Source organism: Pinus tabuliformis, chromosome 6 (assembly GCF_031772625.1).
Source record: "Pinus tabuliformis cultivar Carrire ecotype Pingquan chromosome 6, CPIR1, whole genome shotgun sequence".
NCBI classification, from domain to species: domain Eukaryota; kingdom Viridiplantae; phylum Streptophyta; class Pinopsida; order Pinales; family Pinaceae; genus Pinus; species Pinus tabuliformis.
Genome location: NC_142292.1, coordinates 2,040,964,589 through 2,040,982,343, shown reverse-complemented (window position 1 = coordinate 2,040,982,343; position 17,755 = coordinate 2,040,964,589).

Here is a 17,755-nt window from a genome sequence, read left to right as displayed (position 1 = left end):
TTGTTCTTTTTTAATATGTGCGCAATTTTATCTGTTGTGCCTAATATGTAAGGGAGGTGTACCTTGCCTAAATGGTCATCTAGTGGTTGTTTGTTTTTAGGATTCTCAGCATTCTTAAAGGCTTTGATCACTTGGTGTTTTTTGTATCCATTTTCTGTGAATACATTCATAAGATGATTCTTTTCATCTTCAAAGTGATTTTCATTCGAAATACAAACGGCCCTGGTTGCTAGAGTGTTGAGAACACCTATTTTTTGGGATGGATGGTGGTGAGAGTTGGCATGTAGGTAATGTTTCGTATGGGTTTTTTTACGATATACTTGGTGTGATATGGATCCATCTTTGTTTCTTTTGATTAAGATGTCAAGAAAAGGAAGGCTGTCATTCTCCTCTATTTCCATGGTAAATTTGATGGAATTGGATAGACTGTTTAGGTGTTGTAGGAAATCCTTTAATTTTTCTTTTCCATGAGGCCAAATGATGAAAGTGTCATCTACAAACCTTTTCCAAAGTTTGGGTTTTAATGGAGCAGATTTAATAGCCTTATTTTCAAAATCCTCCATAAAGAGATTTGCAGTGATAGGAGATAGAGGGGATCCCATGGCTACACCACACGTTTGTTCATAAATTTCATCCCTAAAACTAAAGAAGGTAGATTTGAAACGTCGATACAAACAATCATGGATGCGAGAACTTCGGAAGAAAACTACACACAAAGCATTGATTTCAGAAGCCTCAAAACAATACTTTTTCCTTTATCGCTGCTTTGATTGCTTTTGTCTCTGCCCACTTTGTCAAGTAATCGGTGCACACAATGATGTATTGTTTCTGCTTTGAAGTAGGGATGATAGGCCCCACAAAGTCCATGCCCCACTTCTCAAATGGCTCAAAGGTCACTTGAGGTTGCATGGGGATCTCATCCTTTGGAGTAGGTTTACCCATCCTTTGATAGCGATCACACTGGCTGGTATATTTCCTCACATCCTGATGAAGAGTGGGCCAGTAGTAGCCTACTTTCAGTATCTTGAAGGCAGTTCTTTTTGCTACAAAATGACCTCCATAAGGCCCATCATGACAGGTCAAGAGGATGTCAAAGACTTCCTCCTCCCTGATACATCTTCTCAAGATCTGACCTGGGCCAAGTTTGAAGAGATTGCCCCCAATCCAGGTGAAAGGGGCACTTTTCCTTACTACCTTTCTCTTCTCTTTTGAGGACAGGTGTGGTGGGAACTGTATTGAAACCAAGTAGTTTGCTATATCGGCAAACCATGGAGAGAGTACTGAGATAGCAAACAGATGTTCATCTGGAATTTGGTCATCCACCATTCTTTCTTCACCTACAGGAAAATTTACTCTAGACAAAAAGTCAACAAACAACATTTTCTTTACTAGGCTTATAAATAATGGTCAAATCAAACTGCTGTAGTAAAAGCAACCATCTAATAATGTGAGCATTTACATCCGGTTTTTTCATTAAATATCTAATTATAGCATGATTAGTGTGCACAAAGGTTTGATAGCCTGTGATATAATGGCTGAATTTGTTTAAGGAATGCACGACAGCTAGGAGCTCATTCTCGGTCATTGTATAGTTTCACTCTACCTTTGATAAGTTTTTGCTTATAAAGTATATGGCATAAGGAAACTTTTCATCAAATTGTCCTAAGGCTGCTCCTATTGCTTTGTTCGAGGCATCTGCCTGAATGTGGAAAGGTAGGGCCCAATTTGGACCTCTCAGAATTGGGGTAGTCACGATCTTGCTCTTCAAGGTATCTAAGGCTTCTTGACAGTTTTCCAACCATATGAACTCGACATCTTTGCCTAAGAGGACAAACAAAGGAGAGGCTAGCTTGCTGAAATCTTTAATGAATCTCTTGTAATACCTAGCTAAGCCTAGGAAACTTCTGACATCTCTCACCTTTTGAGGAGGTGGGACCCTTTGGATGATGGCAATTTTGTTGGGGTCCACCTACAGTCCTTGCTGAGATATTGCATGACCTAGCACGGTCCCTTCAGTCATCAAGAATTCACATTTTTCTGGACTGAGGGACAGGTTCATCTCAATACACTTATCTAGAACTTTTCTTAAGTTAGGCAAAGCTTCTTGAAAGTCAGAATCATAAGGAGTAAAATCATCCATGTATATTTCTACTGCATCATGAACCAATTAAGAAAATATACTCAATACCGCTCTTTGGAAAGTGGCTAGAGCATTGCACAAGCCAAAAGGAAGGACCCGGTATGCAAAGGTACCCCAAGGACAAATGAAAGTGATCTTATCTTGGTCTTCCGAGCTGATTTGAATCTGATTGTACCTGCTAAACCCATCTAGGAAAGAGAAAAACTTTTACCTCGCCAGACCGTCTAACACTTGATCTATGAAAGGTAAAGGAAAATGGTCCTTTTTAGTGGCTTTGTTCAATTCTCGATAGTCGACACAGATTCTACACTTACCATTTTTCTTGGGCACTAGCACCAAAGGAGAGACCCATTCACTGTTAGAAATGGGATAGATGAATCCTAAATCAAGCAATTTCTACAGTTCTTCCTTAACAATATCTTTAAGTGTTGGATTCATCCTCCTTTGAGGCTGCCTGATTGGCTTGCAATCCTCCTTGATGTATATATGATGAGTGCATACTGAAGGGTGCACTCCTTTCATCTCCTTATAACTCTAGGCGAAGGCATCTAGGTGTTTTCTCAGCAGGCTACACAGTTCCTTCTCCTGGGAAGTGGATAGGGATGGATTGATTTTCAAGGTTCTTTCTAGGCTGAACTCTATATTTTTAACACAGAGAGGAGTGGAGTTGGCCACACAGAGATCAGTTGAGGGTTTTTTTTTTTGGTTTCTCTTACTATGTCCTCTAATGGTGATACATTGGGAGGAGGATTCTGAATCAGATTTTCAATCATATCATCCTCATCTTGCGATTTCCCCCCCATGGCGATTTCTAATGCACAAAGCGGTGTAGAGTAGACTTCATCCTCATCTTCCTCTTCCAACCAGACAGGTAGATCATGGTCTAGCAAGGGTTGGGCAGGAGGATATAGGATTAACTGTTTGGAAATGTGCCCATTCTGTATGGTCATGTTCCTAACTCGACAACTAATGTAGGCATTGGTAGTAGCCAACCAGGGTCTTCCCAGAATGAGAGGATACCCAGTGAGCTTTGCCTTTGGCTAGAGAACTAAGAAATTAGCAGGGTACTCCCAAGAATCAATGGAGACCATCACATCTTCCACAATCCCCTCAGGGGTCATGGTGGAGCGGTCTGCTAGCTGCAACACAGTCGTGGTCTTCCTCAAGGAGCCCTGGAGGTTGAGTTTGAGCATTGTGTCCTTTGTCATCACATTAATGGCAGCTCCTAGATCAATCAAGGTGTGTGGGATCATGGTGCCATTGATGTGGACATCAACTACTGGGCTTCCAGGTCTAGATATTTTGGATAGATTACCTACCCCAACATCAGGTTGGACAGTTGCCCTATGACATTGATGGTTGGGGCATCTCTCTTGCGCCTTCCTGGATGCCTAAAGCACTTCTCTTTGATCAACCTATTGTAGATAGGCACATCTTTTATGGCTTGGAGAAGTGGTATCTTCACACATAAATGTTTCAATTCTCCCAGGAGTTCAGTTTCTTCTGGGTAGGCTGGACTGTCACGGATAGTCTCTTAGGAAAGGGTGGAATTGTTTTAGGTTCACTTTCCTCTTTATCTTACTCAACCTCCCTAGGTAGAGGCTGGCTATCTAGGAGAACTTTCTGAGATCGCAAGTTAATTTCCTGAATCTCCACAGCATAAGTCAGGCATGATGGTTCCCCACTATACACTTGTTGAGCCTGTCTGTTGTTCAGGTTTGGATTTGGCTGGGTAGGCATTTGGGGTTGCTTTGGTGGAGCAAGAGGTAACGGTTGTGGTTGGGCAGGTGGTGGAGGAAAAAGAGCAGGAGGAGAGTTGTATTAGGGCCTCCACCCTTGATGAGATGCATTCCACTGAGGCTGCGACTGAGCATAGGATTGAAATGAATGGGTGGCTGGTTGGGCATGATATGGAGATGTGAAGGACCAAGGAGGAGGTGTGGACCAGGAAGGATGAGCAGGGGGTCCCCAAGAAGGTATGGAAGTGACTTGGTTGGGGTTGTAGTATGCCTGAGATGTCCCTTGCATCCCCTATTGATATTGTCTAGGTCCCTGCGGCCTCCTTTGGTTTATGTAATAGAGTTGTTCAGTGACTCCCTCAGCCCTTTGATATATAGCTTTAAGTCCAGGCAAGGAAGGGCACTTATCTATAGAATGATTCTCTTCATAGACTGAACAAACCTTTATAGAGTTCAATGGGCATTCATTCCTAGGATGCCTCCTGGTGCATCTAGGGAAAAAAATGGCCAAAGATCTCTCTGCTTCCTCTTTTTTCCTTTTGATATGTAAGGTATCCATTTGCATGGCAAGAGTCTACAACATCTCACTCTCGAAGTCTTCCAGCATGTTTCCAATTTATCCTTTAATGGATGAGTTAGAGGAAGAGGTACTAGCTTTGGGTTGGCTCCCCCTACCTTTCTTTCTAGATGCTCTAGAATGGTTTCTAAAAACAATCTTTATGTCCTCATAAGATAGTTGGTAGATGTCTCCCCCGGCCAGTAGATGGAGGGTGTCTAAAAGATCTTCTCGAATTCCTCTAAGCAGGACCAGCTTCAGAGACTCAGGGTCAAGTGTACACTTGGCGCTTTTGTAACTGAGCTAGAACATCTCTTCATAGTCTTTCAGTGACTCATCACTTCCTATAGTCATTCAAAAAATCTCTTCTTTAGTATCTTTTGACCTACAATAGTCTTTATACTTGTTGTTAAAGGCTTGATGCATTTGAGCCCAAGTTGTGATTCTATTGCCAGGTAATCCCATAAACCAGCGTAGTGCTGCATCATTGAGAGTAGAAGGGAACAATTTCAACTTTTTCTCGTCTTCTGCATAGTCATAGGTTCGACAGATAACAACAAACTCGAACAAAGAGGTGTCAAGAACTTTTGTAGTCAAACCATGGAAGGACTTATATTCTTCATTTTGGTGTCCCCATTGGTCTCCCGAATGGGAAAGGTATCCTCTATTCTCTCTCCATTTCCGCTAGCATTTATGTGTTTAGAAATTGGCTCCAAAGGAATGTTTTCTTCTTCTTCTTCCCCTATAGGTTCTTCAAATATGTCTTGTTGTTCACCTAAAGGTTCTTCTTGATCGTAGCCGCTGAAGAAGAGAGAAGGCTGGCTGTGTGAAGCAGTGGGGGTGTTGGGAAAAAAATTTCCAGAGTTATCTCTATTCCTACGAGGCATGAAAGAAAATCTTTTTGGTTGGTTTTTGTTTTTTTTTTCCCACATTGATAGTACCTGCAAAACTGAAATTGATTGAACAAAACAAATTGCAACTAACTAAAATGAACTTGCTGAAATGAAATTTGCAGAATTTGAAGAGGAAAGCAAGGAAATGCAGAACTTGAAAGGAAAGGAAATGACTAGTCTACTCTTGTTGAAATGAAATTTGCAGAACTGAAATGGAAAGCAAGGAAATGCAGAACTTGAAAAGAAAGGAAATGACTAGTCTACTCTTGCTGAAATAAACTATTAGCAGAATGTTGCAATAGAAAATAGAAGAACGCAGTAATCACGGAATACTCTGATGCTCCCCGGCAACGACGCCAAAAAGATGGTGAGCACCAGTATTGCGGCAATAATGCTATAACTCTTAGGCTGCCTTATTTACTCTTATCAACCCAGTAGTTCATAAAAAACTTGGAAGCGTCAGCGTTGTATGCACAAGTACAAGTTCTTACTGCAGGGTATCACTTGGTCAGCTGGCGCAAGATCACTAGGAGCTCAAGCAAACTTCTATGGATTCTAGAAGAAGCTATATATGTGATGAAAGGAGAGAAAGGTTAATCTATAGATGCTACTCTAACTGCAGAAAGGAGAAAGACTGAAATGTAAAGCAAACCTAGTAAACCCTAATTAACCAACTAATCCTACTTTTGCAGAAAGCACTATGAAAACCATGAAAGGAATGCCATTACCTACTCAAGGAAGTAAAAAACATCTAACTAAGCTATTTTTGGAAGTAAATAAGCAAAAAAAATCTTTTTGGATTTTTATGTATTTTCATGTGAATTTGACATGCATGCAATTTATTGTGTGTGAATGTGGCAGCGAATAGGTGGTGTTGAAGGGTGGTTTTGGGACTTGAGAGGATGTAGGATGGTGTGGATGGGTCTTAGGAGGTCTTAGGTGGCCTTCTGGAGGCTGTTACCACACTCGAACTTCAAAAGGAAGCCTACAGGAAAAATCTACAGGAGGACACAGGAAATCTACAAGAGGAAAACAACGTTCTACAGGAGGCCTACAGGAAGAGGCCGAGAGCATTTTTTACTATTTTGAGGGTGTGAGAGTGGGTGAAAGAGGTGGATGAAGGCTCGAATGAGGTTTCAGGGCACCTAGGGTCTACCAAGAATCATCAGGAGAGAGAAAAATGATTGGATTTGCTCAAGGAGAGAGGAAGAAATTCTATGGAAAATGCAAGAAACTAAGGCAGAATTGAGGGGAGACTTGTGCGACTTGTAGGGCATGGATCAGATGGAGGATGTGATGGATGATAAGTTGCCCTACTACTAGAAGATATCTACTGCAAAGGAACAGACAGTCAACCAATAAGATCAAACAAGCAATGAACTGAGTGCATCTAGAAAAACAGAGTTTTGCATCAAACTAGTCTAAACTATGATCTATGAAAGGAAATGCTGAGAAATGCTGCAAGAAAGGAAAGAATGAAAGAAGACTATTTCAAATAAATAAGTGACCATGATGAAGAAGATCTGAAGCAAGACAAAACTGGACTATTAACCTACTAAAAAGTTGCAAACACTAGAAGTCCTACGAAGGAGGAAAATCTGTGTTTTTGGGGCAGCAAGAGGGTCTTTGCCTCAAATCATGGTCCCAAAGGGAGAAAGAGAAGCCAAGGCACTGTTTCTAGCCTTTTGAATATTCTTTTTATCACTGCTTAACCTACTATAGAAAGCAAAAATGGAAGCAACTACTAAATCATCAAAAACAACCTATTCTTAACCATCAAAGAAATACATCTATTAGCAACCTAATCTAGAAACTGAAATAAAACATACAAATAAAAGTAAAGAGGATCTTGGCTACTTGGATTGGGCGCTAACCCAAGAGCTTCAGCCCTCTGAGGTAACTCAATGCTAGCTCAAAAAGGGTTCCATATTTATTATCAAAACAATAACAAGATTACATGAAATTGTCTCAAAAATAATGAGCTCGAAGTTGGAGTAGAGTTTACATAAGAAAAAATTCAACAAAAATCTGATAAAACTCCAACCCTAGTGAGGCCCTAGGCCTCTCTACTTATACAAATGAAGCTACCAACATCTTCCTTAAAATCAGGGAGGCTTGGCTCCCAAAACTCGAGATAATCATCAGTCATCCTCCACTTGCTCGGCTGCCTTCTAGTGCATGATTTGGCTGCTTGTACTCCGAGCTGAATGAAGGAGAATTCGAAGTGAGGAGTAATAAATGAAGGGGATTCCGTCCTATAATTCCTCCCCTTTTTCCACTTCAAGTTATTGCTGCCATTTGTCCACTGGATCCTTGACTTTGACTTTAAAATTCATCAATAATCTGCATTAAACACATGTTAGACCACATGGCATCATAACTAACTCAACTCACTCCATAAGCATAAATATAATAAGAAAAGCATACAATAAGCTAAGAGAATGGTTGATTTGACTAGGTTAGGAGGTAAAATGAGCCCATATAATTACCCATTTATGAGGCTCATCAAGATGATTAACTGACTATCTGCTCTTCATCCTCTTGTAGTGTGTTTTCTGTCCACTGCTCTTTATTAGCATACTGCTCTATCTCTAGCCTAGGTGTATGTACATATGGATTTCTCTTATGTTAAAGTCTCAAATTTGAAATTATCCCTAAAGGGTCATAAGACCATGTGAATCTTGGTTTAAATTGTTGGGTTCTATTATATTCTTTCCACGACTAGCCCACGTAGTTAACCAGGGGGTTAGAGGGGGGGTGGAGGCCCCCCCCCATCGTTGTGCCAATTGCGTAGTGGGGGGAGTCATGAGGAGTTTGAGGGGTGCAAGCAACCCCACTCTATGGGATTTGAGGCAGCGCCTCGGAAAAATTTTGGTTTTGGACCCTATATTAGGTTGGGCGGACCTACCTATGGTTTTGTGCATGTTTTTCGCACATGGTTTTGGACGCATTGGTTTTCGGTCCATGGTTTTGGACACGATGGTTTTTGGTCCATGGTTTTGGACGCGATGGTTTTTGGTCCATGGTATTGGATGCTTCATCATGTATAAATATGTATTGTAACATTGAAAGGAATAGAATGAAAAATCAAGCTGGTAGTCCCGGTTTTGGGATCCATGGGAAAATCTCTGTGTATATGTGTTTTATGTGTTATGCTCTCACATTGTTTATTTTCTGTGTTTTAGAATTTGTATGCAGGTAATTTCTGTACGGGATTAAAACCTACATTTGGTATCTGAGATATGTTGGCTTCAAGGGGATTCCCTTGTTGCTGAGGGGTTTTGCTCGGGCCTATGGTAGACCCTGTTCAGTGGGAGATCTGTGAGATCGATTCTGGTAGTGAAAGAAGATGGCGAGCAATGGAAAGATAGAGATCGAGAAATTTAATGGTCAGAGTTTTGAGTTGTGGAAACTCAAGATGGAGGATCTGTTGGTGGATAAAGATCAGTGGATCGCAGTAGATCCGGGTACTAAACCAACGGGATTGTCTGATGAAGAGTGGAAGAAGTTGGATCGAAAGGCAAAGAGCACAATACGATTGTGTGTCTCAGATTCAGTATTGTTGAATGTATCAGGGGAAGATATGGCAAAGGCTTTGTGGGACAAGTTAGGGACTTTGTACCAATCTAAGTCTCTGGTGAATAAACTGTTCCTACGGAAAAAGTTGTATAACTTGAGGATGAAAGATGGAGACTCGGTGACAGAGCATCTGAATGCGTTTAATACTGTGGTAAGTTAGTTATCGTCTGTTGATATCAAAATTTCAGATGAAGATAAGTGCATTATTTTGTTGTGTTCTCTACCAGATTCGTGGGATAGTCTGGTTATTGCAATAGGTAGCAATGCAACTACATTGCAGCTTAATGAAATAGTCTCATCCTTACTGACGGAAGAGATGAGACGGAAAAATATGGAGAACCAGAATGGTGATGCCTTTTATGTACGAGGAAGGTCCCATAATAGAAACAAAAATAAGTCATTGAGTGGGAGATCTAAATCTAGAGGGAGATCTAAATCTCCACGGAAACCTGTAAAGGTGGTGTGCTGGAAATGTGGAAAGGAAGGGCACTACAAAAGGGATTGTAAATCTAAAGCTCTTGACAAAGGAAAGGGATCTGATGATGCTCCTTCTGCAAAGGAGAAAACCATCTTAGATGAAGATGGGGATGTGTACTTGGCTTCCTCAAGTACACATGTAGATCATGATGCATGGTTGCTTAACTCAGGTGCATCCTTTCACTTCACTCCCAATAGAGAGTGATTCTGCGAGTATGAGAAATACGATGGTGGTGATGTCTCCATAGGTGATGATAGGAAGGCTAGAAGTGTTGGTCACGGAAAGGTAAAGTTGAAGTTGCAAGGTATAAGGGTTAGAACACTTTCGGGTGTTCTGCATATTCCTGCATTGTCTAGAAAACTGATTTCTGTAAGCAAGTTGGATGATGCAGGTATAAAAACAGTGTTTGGGAAGGATACCTGCAAGATGGTTCAGGGAGAACTGGTATTGATGCGGGGAGTTCGAGTTAGAACTCTATACAAGCTGCAAGGTAGCACAGTTGTTGATGGGTGCAACAATTCTGTGGTTCCTGAAAGTGGAGCAGAAAATCTAGTGGTCTCTGGAGAGAAGACCATGCTCTAGCATCAAAGGCTTGGACATATTGGAGAGAAGGGCCTTCGAATACTTCATGGTAAAGGTATGGTAGAAGGTATGAGTAATAACTCTTTGGATTTTTATTTCTGTGAAAATTGTGTATATGGGAAGTAGAATCGGTGAGTTTCCCCTCTAGTGGTAAGAGGGCAAAACATATATTAGAGCTTGTGCATAGTGATGTGTTTGGACCTGTGAAGGTTCCATCACTAGGTAAGCCTATGTACTATGTATCATTTATAGATGACTTCTCAAGGAATACATGGATATATTTCCTTAAGAAGAAATCTGAAGTCTTTGATAGGTTTAAAGAATTCAAGGCTCTGGTGGAAAACCAAACAGAGAAGAAGATAAAGGTGCTAAGGACAGATAACGATGGAGAGTTTTGCAGTAAGGAATTTGAAGAATTCTGTAAGAAGTGTGGTATAGCACGACAGAAGACTACTCCATATACACCTCAGCAAAATGGAGTTGCAGAAAGAATGAATAAGACGTTGATGGAAAGGGCAAGAAGCATGCTCAATGGTGTCGAGTTAGGACAGGAATTCTGGGTAGAGGCGGTGGAGACAACATGTTACCTGGTCAACATATCACCTTCATCAGCATTGGAGGATAAAACTCCACAAGAGGTATGGACTGGTAAGAAACCCTCTCTTTCACATCTGAGGGTATTTGGATGTGATGCATATGTAAATGTTGCAAAGCAGAAACGAACCAAGTTGGATAGTAAATCTAAAAAGTGCATCTTTATTGGGTATAAGGTGTAGAAATTTTGAATAATTTAACACATATTCACAGAGATTATCCTGATCATACAATTATAAGCGGAACATGTATAATACATAATCTCCTCTACGTTGATCATCAATTTACAGAAGCAGAAACATCCACAGGCACACATAGAAGCATCAATCAAACTCATTAACACAGTATGTATCCCGGGGAAAGCATCTCGCTAAAAACCCCACACTATCTGTATATTATATTGATTGAATCATGTAATAATACACAGCATAATACCTCTCACAAGTATCTCCACCTGTTACACAGAATACAGCTAAGATCTGATCTCCAAATCTATTCCACTGCTTGCCTGCCTCCACTGCTCAATACCTGCTCAAGAACTGATGAGAATGGCTTACCAAACTCATATTTCACCTCAAAATAATCACTCACACTTTGTTGGATGTGAGCAAAGGCTACAATACTAGGCAAATACGTGAGCAAACTCATTGGCATACTCAATCCCTTGATTGTGCAAGATCTGGTGCACAACTATAGTCACAACTAATAGCAATCTGATTCTCTACCACTTGTCCCTGTTGAACTGAACATGCACTGACATGCAACTGAGTTAACTGATGTATTCTATAGTTGCATTATGAGTTAATAACTTGTGAATTAATTAATAACTAATTCACCCAACTCATCTCTAGTCTATTGATCAGTTAGACTAAATACAACTAGTTTAACAAAGCTAAACTGAACACAACTCCATCAACTGCACCTCCAATCCACTAAAATCAACTCACTTGAGTTCTAACTGAAGTCATGCATGCAACAACTCAACTGACTCATAAGAAAAGCTTATTTCCTTCTGACAGCTGCATGTGCCACCTCTGTAGCTCAAACTGAAGTGCTCCAAGAGAATAAGATCAAGTTTATAGTCCAAATATTATTATGAGACAATAATATTTGACTTTTCTATTTTTGACAGCTAGTCTAAAAATAGACTTTGATCACTCACACTGTGATCACTCACACTTTCATAAAAAATAGAAGTCCATCTATTTTTCCCAACTTGACCAATCATCCATAAACAGCAACCTGCAATCCATAGACATGATCCATATGTCTAAAAATAGACATAGTCTAAAAATAGACTTGCGCCAAAAATAGCCTGCGGGCCCACTTAGTGAAGGTGACTCTTTTCACTAAGCTCCATCATCTTGTTGCACTCTCAACAAGCATTTCTTGTTGCACACTTTTCAACATAAGGATGGTTTAAAGGGTTATAAGCTTTGGAACCCAGTAACAAGGAAGGTTGTGTACAACTGAGATGTGGTGTTCAGAGAGGTGAAAGATGTTATTAAACATGAAGTCCAGCCAAAGGAATCTGAGAAGATAGAATTTGAGCTAAAGGAGGAAGAATCAGACTCTACAGTAGAGGAGGAATCAGAAGATGAAGAGCCACAAACACTGGGTGTACAAAGATCAATTCGAGAAAGAAGGCAACCAGAAAGGTATATTCCATCTGCTTTCTGTTCAAATTTTTCTTTATCTATTACTAATGATGATCCCAGAACTGTGAAGGAAGTAGTAGATTCAGAGGATGGAAAACTCTGTAAAGAGGCCATGGTTGATGAAATGGCATCTTTGCACAAAAATGAGGCTTGAGATCTGGTGGATTTGTCGGCTGGAAGGAATCGCATTTGCAGCAAATGGGTGTTCAAGAAGAAGACAAATGCAGAAGGAAAGGTGGATAAATACAAAGCTTGGTTGGTAGCAAAAGGTTATTCCCAGGTGCCGGGAATTCATTTTGGTGATATTTTTTCTCTTGTTGCCAAGGCAACCTCTATTAGATTACTTTTATTTGTTGCTGATGCTTTTGATTTTGAGGTAGAACAGATGGATGTGAAGACAACATTTCTTCACAGGGATCTGGAAGAGGAAATCTACATGAAGCAACCTGAAGGCTTTGCGGTGAAGGGTAAGAAAGAACTGGTATGAAAGTTAAAGAAGTCTCTGTATGGGTTAAAACAGTCACCAAGGATGTGGTATCAAAAATTTGATACATTTATACAGGGACTTGGCTTCACCAGAAGCAAAGCAGATCATTGTGTGTATTTTAAATTAATTGGTGACCGTGTTATTTATTTGGTCTTGTATGTGGATGATATGTGGCTGGTTGGAAATGACAAAGAAATTATCCAGGATTTGAAGACACAGTTGTCCTCCGAATTCGACATGAAATATCTTGGTGCTGCAAACTATATTTTGGGCATGGAAATTAAAAGAGATCAGGCAAAGAGGAAGCTCTAGTTAAACCAAAGGAAGTATGTCGAGACAATATTGCAGAGATTTAATATGCAGTATAGTAAACCGGTGAAGGTTCCTATTCCTATAGGTGTAAAGTTTTTTGCTGAACAATGTCCCAAGACACAAGAAGAGGAAGAGGACATGTCCCATGTTCCATATGCAAGTGCAGTCAGTAGCCTGATGTATGCAATGGTCTGTACTAGACCAGACATTGCACATGCAATGGGAGTATTGAACAGGTTTATGCCAAAACCAGGGAAAGAGCACTGGACAACAATGAAGCAGGTTTTCAGGTATTTGCGTGGCACTAGTGATTATGGTTTGTGCTACCAAGGAAGATCAGGATTGGACAGAGTGTTAGATATTCGTGGCTTTGTTGATGCAGATTGGGCTGGAGATCTAAATCAAAGAAGATCTACAAGTGGGTATGTGTTTAACCTATTTGGAGGTGCAGTCAGTTGGATGAGTAAGAAACAATTTGTAGTGGCACTATCAACTACATAGGCAGAATACATGGCATCCACTCATGCAAGCAAGTAAGCAATTTGGTTGCAGATATTGTGTTCAAATATGGGGTTAGTACAGGGAGCTATACGGATAGACTGTGACAGCCAAAGTGCAATTTTCTTGGCAAAGAACCCTGCATATCATTCAGATACAAAGCACATTGATGTTCAGTATCACCTTGTGAGGGATATGATAGAAGAGAAAAAGGTGTTGTTGGTAAAGGTGGACACTTTGAATAATACTGCAGATGCATTGACAAAATCCTTGAGCTCTGAGAAGTTCTCTTGGTGTAGAGAAACAATGGGCATTGCAGGGCTGGATAAATGACTAAGCTCTCTTGTGGCCCCCTGTGGAAAGAAAACAACAAGTGGGAGACTGTTGGGTTGTGTTATATTCTTTCCACGACTAGCCCATGTAGTTAACTAGGGGGTTAGATGGGGGGCAGAGCCCCCCCTTCGTTGCACTAATTACGTAGCAAGGGGGACCCTATATTAGGTTGGGCGGACCTACCTATGGTTTTGTGCATGTTTTTATCACATGGTTTTGGACGCGATCGTTTTCGGTCCATGGTTTTGGACGCGATGGTTTTCGGTCCATGGTATTGAATGCTTTGGAAAGTATAAATATGTATTGTAACATTGAAAGGAACAAAATGAAAAATCAAGCTCATAGTTCCGGTTTTGGGATCCAAGGGAAAATCTCTGTGTATATGTGTTTTATGTGTTATGCTCTCGTGTTGTTTATTTTCTGTGTTTTAGAATTTGTCTGCAGGTAATTTCTTTACTGGGTTAAAACCTAGAAAAATTTCATCTGCTTTAATGTTTCATCCACTTCCTTTGTTGTTTCTTTGGTATTTACAATATAAGGCCCAACATTTTCCTTCAATTTAAACTGTGCCTTCTTTTTATTTGATACAAAGTGCAATTCATCCATATTTAACATTTGTCTAGCATATTCAAGGGCAAAGACTCTCACTGGCACAAACACTGGCAATCTATAGGGAGGAAGCTCACACCCATAGATTCTAATTTCTGTATAATTATGGTATAAATACCAGTCTCCAACTTTTGACTGCTCTGAAAGATGAAAAACCTTCTTGATCTCTGGTGAAATTCTTGGTATAACATCACTGCTGAGTAGACACAAGGATGTATGTAGAAACTTATCCACAAAATCGGTAAATGAATAATCCTCTGAGTTTCTTTTGACTAAATAAGTCCAGTGAATGACTAATAATGGGGTACCCTGATCATCCATCTTCTATAATTGGAACTTGAACTTATCTTCCTGGTAAAATAGCATCAGATATACTAAAATTGATTGGTGTTTGAACACACCTTCAACTTTAAACTTGAGAAACTACTCATGTATGACATCTAATAAGAATTTATTGTAATTGAAAAAGAATTGAAGGCTTCTAACCAACTGCAAATACTGATAAAAATCCTAGCACTACCTCATCAACCCACTGGTTTGAGTGATAACCTAATAGACAAGTAACCATGGAAATGACTTGTCTTGACATCTCAGGTAAAATAGAAGTAGAATATGGGGGATTTGGAAATTCATAATTCTCAGGCGGAAAACATTCAAAAATATGGGCTCGCTGGGGAAGGTAATTTGTTTGTATAACCCCATAAGTGCATCAATAGAAAGTGGATGTAAAGAGGCCTGGGGATTTATCTGAAGGGCTTGACATATGCTTTCTGGGGTAATTGAAAATAGGACTTCATTGTTCTAAGAAATTACTGCTTTTTGGCTGGGGAGGTACCTAAGATGACACTAGGTAGCGAATTCAGGGAAAATGTGAGTTTGAGGAAAGGTAAATTGGGGGAGAAATGATTCCTAGATACTTAAATCATCACTCTGGTCTAAATATTTCTATTTTGCCCAATTATGGAGCTCATACAAATCAAATTCACATTGGGTTTCTGCTATCTTGTACTGGGTATCAATCAAGTGAGTCTTTTCTAAATTAGGGACAAGGGGTACCAAAGGATTTTCATCTGAAATATTTCCCTTTCCTTTGTGTGAGGACATCTTAATTCTAATGGGAAAATCAGTGGAACAAAGTTACCAGGCTATAGTTGACTGAGAATTGTAGAAGGCATTGATGAGCTTGGGGATCTTTCAATCTAAACCTATGTGGATGCAATGAAAAGAAAAAAGGAATAATATAGGTGGATTCAAGATTTTATAAAGGGATTGGAGCGTGATTAACGATCTTATTACCATTTTGGAACGTAGCATTTATGAGTTTTTTAGATGTTAGCAGCGAATTATTTAATGGGAAACAGATATATAACTATTGGCAAGAGATTTGAATACCAACGGTTACATGACATGGAGGATAAGTGATGTGGACGAATGGGCGAAGTGATCTGATGGGTGACATGGATGGAGCAGCGGATGACAAGTGTGGGGGATGGAGCGGGAGCAAACGGGCGGAAGGAAATTTCGAAAGGCGGTTTTGTTTTTCAGGGGGTAGGAGTGGTAAGGGGGGAAGGGAAGAGACCCCAAAAACAAACGTGGAGTCACCACATTACCTCAGGCGGTTTATTCCTCACAACGTTTCGGACCCCCCTCGGTTAAGTCCTGAAAGATCGGGGGGGCGAACCTTGTCCCCCATCGTTGATCTAGGCAAGGACAATCACAATCATCAACATATGAAATTGATTTATAAAAAATGACAAATTGTCGTATCAATTTTATTTAAAACAAACTCTAATAAAATAATTATCAATGACATTTGAACTAGTATGCCCTTCAGGGTTTTATTGCTATATTTATTTTCTTTCTATTTTTATTTCTTTTTCTTTTTATAGGCTAAACAATTTAAAATGAAAAATAATTTACAATATCCTTATGGGATAAATGGCTAGACAACTGTACCTTGACTACTATATTTATAGGACCCTAGCAGTGGCTCCAATGCGGATGACCAATGGGGATGACATCCTCCCTGTGAGGTGTCAAGAACACCGTAGACTAGTAGCCTTCTCCATTGGGCATTTATTTAATCATCAAACAACTGAGACTAACCTGTTTAAACTGAAAAATCATACATATGGTAGCAATTCATTTGAAACTTAGGGCCTTCACTCTGGGCTTCAATTTCTGATGATGGCCACCCAGACCTACAGTACTTGAAATAATAAATTGATATATACAATGTTGTGTTTTATAACCAGTTGAACTTAGGTGAAGTAGTTCTTAAGAAACCTGCCATTAATAGGTCCTCCTAGTAGTGTTTCTCTAGTCAAATCTTCTAATAGAAATGCATTGGTTCCACAGAAAGCTCCAATATTGTAAGGTCCTTTCCATAAACTATCAAACTTTCCATGTTTTCCCTTTTCCTCATTTCTGGCATCCCATTTTAAAACAAGATCATTTAGCTGAAAATCATCTGCTTTCACTCTCCTATCATGAATCCTTTTAATCTTATCCTAAATTATTTATGTGTTGTTGTAGACTTCTTCTCTAGTCTGCTGTAATTGCACCATTTGATTTATCCTTCTCTGCACATCATTTGATTCAACTTCTAATTCCTGCAATAATTTCAACACTGGAATTCCCAAGGAGGTAGGGAAAACTGCATCAACTCCATAAACCAATTGGAAAGGTGACATTCCAATTGATTTCTTAGTGCTCACCCTATCAACCCATAGAGAATTTATCAATTTTTTGTGCCAATACTTCTTGTTTTCTTGTAACAACTTCTTTATTATGTTGACCAAGCTCTTGTTAGAAGATTCTTCTAACCCATTTCCTTGAGGATAATAGGTAGTAGAATGTCCTAAAACTATATGATATTTATTGTAGAAATCTACCATCTTTTTAGATTTGAAAGAAACAACATTATCAATGATGATTTTGTGAGGACATCCAAACCTAGAAAGAATATTTCCTTCCATGAATTGGATAATTATAGATTCTGTAGCCTGCCTAGTTGGAACTGCTTCTATCCATTTGGTGAAGTAATTTGTAGTTGTCATAATCCATTTGTGTTGGGATGAAGAACTAGGATGAATTTCCCCAATAAAATCTAAACCCCATTATTGAAAATGTACTTCTACTGAAATACGCTTCAAAGGAAAAGATAAGAGTTTCCTTTTTCCTTCAAAAATCTGATATTGATAACAAGTAGAAACTCTTTTGTGCACATCAACAAATAAAGTAGGCCAGTAGAAACCAGCTCTCAAGATTTTATTTGTTGTAGTCTTCCAAAAAAGG